The 8,305-nt window shown below is 35.4% G+C and overlaps 1 protein-coding gene across 1 annotated transcript in view; it reads left to right on the top strand.

Annotated features, from left to right (window-relative positions):
* The window catches only part of LOC142341011 (sialin-like), a 235,460-nt gene that overhangs the window by 43,397 nt on the left and 183,758 nt on the right, over positions 1 to 8,305 (top strand). The gene's annotated exons all lie outside the window — the stretch shown is intronic.

Below are 8,305 nucleotides of genomic sequence, written 5' to 3'. Positions count from 1 at the left end.
TTAACGCTGCTGCTGATCTTCTAAGTCATGCAATGGTTTCAACTAAAAAGATGAAGTGTTAGTAGTCATGGTAATAAATTTTTTGATACTGTATCATAGATACTAGATACTAGGAAAACAGAAAAACTGTAGAACTACAGACATTATTGAAAATGGGTTCGGACCCTGGTAGATTATTTACTGTTGTTTTTTTTGTTTTTTTTGTTATCTGTGATATAGGTTTTGGGGAATAATATGTAAATTTTGTTTTTTTTCTAGATGTTTAAATCTAGTTTAGTTTTTTGTTTTAAATTGCTTAATTCTTCTATTTCTTGCTGTTTGAATTTTCCGAGTTCCTGTTGTTTTAATTTGTATACTTTTTATGTTTTCTTTTTCTATTATTGTTTTTAGTTTACTCTTATTTTAAAATCAGGATCAGCATGAGAGTGGTCTTTTTAGAGATCAAATTAAAAGAGATAATCAGTTTGGAAGATATCATGCTTCTTCTGAAACAAGACACATATATCCGATGATTAAGATGAGTGATCAGTTTGTTTTTTTTTCAAGATTTAGGAAAGCATATATGGCTTAGGGTTCAAGTTAATAATAAAGAAAATTGATAATCATAAGGCATTTTGTAGAACTGTCGGAGTTTTACATGATGTTATTATAACAAGTAAAGATATAACCTGGAGTTGACTTAGTATTGAACCCAGTGATGGCAATAGAATAATTGAACAACTTGGATTTAAAAAAGAGATTAGTATAAATTTTTATAACTATGTAAAAATGTTCTATGAACTCTACCTAATTCAGAAAAAAATTTTGTTTGTTCTTGGTATAGAGAGTATTATGGGAAGTACATAATAGTTGAGATTGAGAAAAAAAATGTTGATGAACGAGCTATTGATCCAAGTACATTTATTAAAGTGGATGTTACTGAACGTTGTTTTAAAGTTTGTAGTCAGTTTTGTCCTGAATATAGAATGTATATTAATCATGGGACTAAAAATTGTAAAGACTTTTTAAGGAGATTGTTTAATTTTAAACATAAAATAAAATGGATTGGTTTATATTGTTAACCCATATATAAGTCATGGAACAATTAAAGGATTTTATAGAAAACATGTAATGAATACTAGTGATCACAGTGACCAGAACCAATACAACATAATTTTGATTTTGATACTGCTGCTTAGATTATATGTCATGGGTTATTTTTAAATGACAACTAGCGATATTAATAATAGTAAAAAAATGGTTGATTTTGTTTCATAGATACTATTGACTAGTTCATAGAAAAACAGAAGATCCATAGTATTGCAGATAATACTATCCAATGCTTTATACTGTTGCAGATGATTAAATGCTGTCCTATTGTTTGATAATGTCTATAAATTAGATTTCTATTAATATTTCTAGTTTACTCATTTTTTTTTTACTCAATATGAATGTGAGGATGTTATTGTTAGAGATCAGGGTGAAAGAGATAATGATTTTAGCAGAGATCATGCTCGCGCAGAAACAAGTCAAATATTTTGAAGTTTATGATATGTGATCTTTTTTTGTAGAGCTGGTGGTGTCGCAATTTATTATACTAAAACCATTAAAAATATATTTTACAGTTGTCCTAGAAATGATTCTAGTAATGACAATGGAGTGATTGTACAACCATTCTTTGAAAGAGTTAGAGATATTCAAATAATTAGATTTACGTAATTTTCTGTGTTTTAAACAAAAATTCTGTATCTTTTGATTTCTTCTTCTTGAATGTTTACTTTTTCTAATTCTTGATTGCCTAATTCGTCTATTTTTTGTTGTTTTTTATCTCTGAGTGCTGTTGTTTTTTTTATCGTCTAATCTCTATGTTCTGTTTTCTTTTTCTATGAATGTTTGTAGTTTATTCTTACTTTAATTCCAAGAAAAACAATTTTATTATTCTTGCTTTAGTTTTTCTTCTAATCTACTTGTTCTGCTTTCTTTTTCTAGTTTGTTTAATTCTATAAGTGTTTCTAATTTAATCAGTCTATGATTAGACTGAATTTTAGGTAATTACCAGATAACATCAAACCATAAATAAATCATGGAACAACTGAAGGCAGTATAGAATTGATCAAACACATACACTCGCACACACACACACATGCACAAAATCACTCGCACACACACATGCCCGCACACACATATACTCTTGTACACGTGCAAACCGATGCACACACACGGACACGTGCACGAACATACACACACACAAATTTGTATCCACAGCCGCGCTGTCGCATACATACACTTACAAACACATACACTCGCACGCACACACACGCAAACAAACACACGCAGACTTACAAACGCACACGCACACACACACAAACAAACACACGCACGCACGATGAGATCTCATACTCTTGGGTCTCACTTTTTTGTAGTTTACTCTTACTTTATTTTCAAGACAAACTATTTTATTATTCTTGTTTTTGTTTGTTTTCTAGTTTAATTGTTCTTCTTCCTTTTTCTAGATTGTTTAATTCTATAAGTGTTTCTAGTTTGATTAGACTCATTTCTTTATTACTGTGATTACCTGATAACATAAAACCATATATAAATCATTGAGCAACTAAAAGCAGTACAGAATTTATCAAACACATATTATCTACGCATACAAACACTCATCAAACTACACACATGCAAGCGCACACAATACGCGCACACACACACATACACACACATACATAGACATACACAAAAACATACGCATACACACACAAAATCACTCACACACATGCATACACACGCACTTCCTTTTACACGTGGAAACAGATGCACACACACGGACACATTCACGAACACACACACACACACACACACACACACACACACACACGCACACACACACACACAAACTTGAACGCACACGCACGATGAGATCTCATACTCTTGGGTGTCACTTTTTTGTGAGACGAGGCGTGTTGAAATATAAACAAACAACAACGATGATTGTTGTAGTAACAATAAAATGTTTATCTGTGAATGTAACATTATTTGGGTCTTTCCCATTCTAGCCCCGCAATGAAAATTAAGCCTCTACATTATTTTATGTTTACCATGAGATATAGATTGTCTGGCAACTAAGCTGGGTTGGGTTTATAACGAGTATGAGGGGTAAAACTGGCCAATTTCTTTCTTAATTTTTTTGCAAGAACACTTGTCAGTTTTTTGAAATCTGATCTGGTGAATTCTTGAGGATTATGCAACAATTGATATCTATTCTAATCCAGCAGCTTAGTGGGCATATAGTTTTTACGCCCCCGTGCTCTATGCAAAAAAATCTAATTTTATACTGGATAAATTCTGTTTCGGCCCCCGGTGTTTTAATGCCATCAAATGCAATTTTTTTAAACAAAAGAATTGTATTTGGTGGCATGAAAACACTGAGGGCCGAAACAGTAGTTCCAATGTAAAAGTGAGGTTTTTGCATTTCTCTGCGTTTTGTTCTAATACGTAAGCAGTAGCAATGGCATTTGTATTTGGAGAACACTGCTTTGATGAGGATAGTTCTTTTCACTCCCTAGTCTATTACCAACTGCTATCTTGCAGGATCTTGCAAGATCCTGCTAGATAGCCGTCGGATATGCTAGAACCATGCAAGATAAGCTTCGATCATGTAAGATTCTTGCAAGATAAGTGTCGAACTCTTGCAGGAATCTTTCAAGATAAGCGTCTGATGTCCAGCGAAATCAAAAGATATTGAGCTTTTGTGTATTTGTTTTGCTCGAATAGGGCCTGAAGAACCCTTGCCTCACGTGAAGATATCATCACATCCGGAAAAATTGGATATCTCAGAAATGAAAGTTTCTGGTGGACATGCTCAGTTTTTTGCTTTCCGACTCAAACCGATCTGCTGTTTTGAAAATACAGAAACAATTGAAACCTATAATGAAAGCAGGAGAAGCGGATCACAATACAGTGGATCAGTTTACAATATACTTCCTTGCTGTGGCTATCAGCTGTCAATCAGCGCTTATGCCGATTACCATTCTACTATCGCTGCCATGTTTTCTCCTTGGATCCAATTCAGTGACCCTTTTTATACCAGTTAGTAGCTTTGCAGATTTTATCGAGATGTCGCTTTAATGTCTCGCAATATATTGACAAAAGAAAAGTCTTTATATTTACAAAAATACTAAGGATTGTTTCAACAATTGCCTCCCCTTTAGTACCTAGTGTAGAATTGCCTCCCCTTCTCTCTGTGATTACTCACAGTTTTATTGCATAATGTTAATGATGGTCAAATAAGCCTTCCGTTATAATAATGTATGAATTGCCTTCCGTTTTGCAATATTGGAGGCAATGATGAAATGATCCAAAATTTATACGACATTCTGAAACCAAACTAGCGTTGCCGTATAGATATACGCGACTATTTGTCGGTAATAATTGTGCGGCATTTCTTGAAGAATGTAGAAAAGTCCCATTACAACCATTACCCCTTCTCTTACATCGTTTTGGGGGGGTTTCAGATACCGAATGTGAAGCTGAATGGCTTTTCAACTTCTCAGAAAGATTCCATTTTTCCATTCGTTCCTGCTGTTTTAGGATAAAATTTACAAATATTTGGTAAGTAAAACTTTGTTTATTTGTGTATGTTGATTTTCAGCTCCTGAATTGACCTTCGCCGAGTTGAAATCTGAGAGTGGTAACATAATTTACAATTCCGTGGTTGCAATCGGAGGGCGAATCAGCAGTCGAGAAGTATTGTCACAATTGAAATTGAGGAGCAACATTGAAAGTGTTGGACATGCGACATACCAATTCATACCTTGCTCTTGTGACGAGTACATCTGTTCATTCCAGGATGACACGGTTCGCCAACTCGTGCCAGAAGTTGATGCAAACACACAGGTGATACAAAATATGCCTGAGGGTTGTCTCTTCCAATTCAAAGTCCAAACAAAATGTCAACCTACTCATGGCCAGTTCAGCCAGCATCAATTCTCCATAGCAACACGTAAGTTAATAGCCGCTAAGCGATAGCTGGGGTTATTATTGGCCTTCTCTTGGTTTTTAAACTTCAAAAGATTCGGATTGTATTGGTGCGTTGTCTTTGTTAAAATTCAAAGAATTTGAATTGTATTGGGGCGCTGCAATTTTTATGACTCGAAGAGGCGTTGCTGTTTTCTTTTTTGGTAAGTGCGAGCATTAAAACAGGAAGTTGGAGCAGAAAAGGAATTTTGAGAAAAATTCTTTGATGAACAAATTCAAGATGTGAAAAGAAGAGAAAATGGTTTTGTTGTTCACACTTCTTCGAGTGTGTGTATGTGTGTGTTTGAGAGAGAGAGAGAGAGCGAGAGAGAGAGAGAGAGAGAGAGAGAGAGAGAGAGAGAGAGATAAATGTAGGTATGAAAAAATTTTCACTTTCGAACAAATTTTTTCTTCACGTAGCTATTCGAGGCTGTTTTGTGATGTTTTTATGCACTTTAAAAAGCTGTTCTCTAATATAGAAACAATATTTAAGTGGTTTTAGTGGCGTTTTGAACCTGATGGCTAACATGAAGGAGTTTAAGCCTAATTCAATGGGTTTTCAACTATTTTGCTTAAGTTTGGGCTATTTAATCGAAATTTCGGTTATTTACGTTTCATTGAACTTATTGTTAACTGAATTGATGCTCGTTACTCGGTGATGTTTTGCATTACGTATTGAATAAAATTTTATTGTTCAAATGCATTTTTTTAAACAAAATTTTCAATTTCTTAAAATTTTTTCTCTGTTTTTCTGTCAAAATTAAAGATGTCTTCGAGTATATTATGGCTTCAACAATTTCCTCTGAGCAATTTTATAGTCTTGGTGGCACTAAACATTCCTTTTAAGATTTAATGAAAATTTGTAAAAATTGAAAAGTCAATTGATTTTTTCTTTGCTTAATTCATATATTTGACTTTAAACTGCTATTTTCTGTTAAGATTAATATTGCCGGGACCTACTCGCTAGTATTGCCAGTGTTGCTGCTGCTCAAGAATCTCAGCAGAACCGATATATCACAGCCTGGTTCTCGAATTTTACACCGGCCTGGTTCCTCAAAAGGTTCGATTGACTATCAATCTCACAGAAATAGTTAGTCGCTCGGATGTATAAACGGACTCTAAATTTAATTTTGTTTGATTGAAGTTAAGAAAATCCTTAATAATATTCTATGTTCAATCTCGTGCTGAAGTTTGTAAGGCTTCAACCAGTGTTAGTAATGTTGCTAACTTCTTGTTAAGTAAGCTCAACTAACTTAAAACTCGCAAGATCTTAAGATCTAGCTAAATTTGGCGAAAAGACTAAAGTTGTTAAAGAATCACATTTTAGTCAATCTGAGAGCCAACTGCTCTGTATAACAGTTTCTAATGGTTCTAAATATAATTCGGTTTCACTAAGCAAACAATTGGGTTAAAGAAAAAATGATCGAATATTTATCGATTATAACATCATTGCTACTTGTTTCTGATTGGTTAATCATGAAAATGATATAGGTCATTGTTTACATAGTAAATGTCAAATTATTGCAATATTTACTTTTGTTGACAAAAGCACGGATGGTTATTACGTGGCTGTAAATGCCTCGAATGTACGGTATTTGACCTTTAATGATCATCTAAAGTATAATAAAATAAACAATTTAAGAAATTTAACATTAAATGAAAAAATATCGAAAAATGCCAAAATGCCAATTTTGCACCATATAAGTGTTAATAGCCACACTTGTGGGTCTGATGCAATAAAGTTTGTTGGATTCATGTGTAGCTTAGAGGTAATCCTAACCATGTGCCATAACCTCGGTTTGCTCGGGTTTTGTTTTCCAAAAATTGGGGGGTGGTGTACAGATTTTCGGTCCCAACTTGTAAAAATTTTCAGTTTTGACCATTTTTGAGGTTTTTCGAATTCTAAACTTTTTCAGTTTCAAACGTTATTTTTTGCTGTCTGATGGCTTTTGTAGCTGATTTGAAGTGGCGCCAACATCGGCGGCCCTGTTTTTGATCTCGGAAACACCTTCGTAGAATACTGGCGCTAACTTCACGACTGGCCGTTTCAGCTCTCCATATGCCATTTTGACTCTCGCTGATCTCACAACGCCGTCGTTACCTGTGAATATCTCAATTATTAGTCCCAAATTCTATTCACAGCGTTTCACAGAGTCGTCTACTAGCGAAACAAGCTCGCCTTCTTTCAGGTTTCGCGCATGTTCTTTTGACCACTTCCATCTCTGGTTCCATTGTGGAAGATATTCGCGAGTCCATCTTTTCCACATCATGTCGGCATAAGCTTGAGCCGTTTTGAATGATTTTCTCAGGTCATTGTAGAGTTCACTGGATGACATGAATGGTGCACTCGCGTTCTCTCGTCCTAGCAAGAAATGATTAGGTGTGAGTGCTGTCAAATCTTCAGGGTCGTCACTTACTGCTGTCAGGGGTCTTGCGTTAAGTGTTTGCTCCAAAAAACACATTGTGGTAATGAGTACCTCGTTTGTGAAGCTTTGGTTGTACAAGACTGCAATCATGATTTTCTTGCAATTTTGAACCAGTCTTTCCCAGATTCAACCAAAGTGAGGTGCTCCGGGAGGACTAAATTTCCAAACAAACTTTTTCTGTTCTAAGTCATTTTCTATCTTAGCTTTGTCCTACTCGTTCATGAATGCTTTCAGCTCATTGGCTGCTCCAACGAAGTTTGTTCCGTTGTCACTGATGATGGTACTTGGGTAGCCCCGTCTTGCGATGAATCTTGTCACTGCAGCTAGACATGACTAGGTGGCTAATGACTGTGCGACTTCGATGTGTACTGTACTGCTCTCGTTGTCAGTCAAGTGAAGAGGCAGCACCATCTCTTCATGGTACGTCGTAATTAATCAACTTTGAAGGGTCCCAAAATGTTCATGCCGGTATGGGTGAAGGGGAACACGTGTTCAGCAAGTCGTTCTCGGGGTAGGTCTGCCATCGGTGGGTGGATTGGGTTGGCGTTTCTGTGTCTGCATTTGGTACATCTTGAATTAATTTTCCTCAACGCATTTCTCAATCTGATGATCCAGTACTCTTGTTGAAGCATGTTTCTCACATATTCTGTGTCCTCCTGTAGGTTGTGTGCTTTCTGCAACAGAAGTTATACAACTGGATATTTTGCTGTCAATAGTATTGGAAGTTTTTGCATTGTAATCAAGGTTTGAATGCTTCATTTGACCTTTCACCCGAATTTTTCTGTCTTCCCCTACGAAGCGTGATAGTTTGGCGATGTTCAATGTTTTAGAGGTTTCTTTGCTGCTTGCTATCGACTTTGAAACATTCGGGAAGCTTTCGGTTT

The sequence above is a fragment of the Convolutriloba macropyga genome, chromosome 6, assembly GCF_964194025.1.
Source record: "Convolutriloba macropyga chromosome 6, txConMacr16.3, whole genome shotgun sequence".
NCBI lineage: Eukaryota > Metazoa > Xenacoelomorpha > Acoela > Convolutidae > Convolutriloba > Convolutriloba macropyga.
The sequence above is the reverse complement of the archived record's forward strand: the minus strand, read 5'-3'. Positions and strand labels throughout refer to the sequence as shown.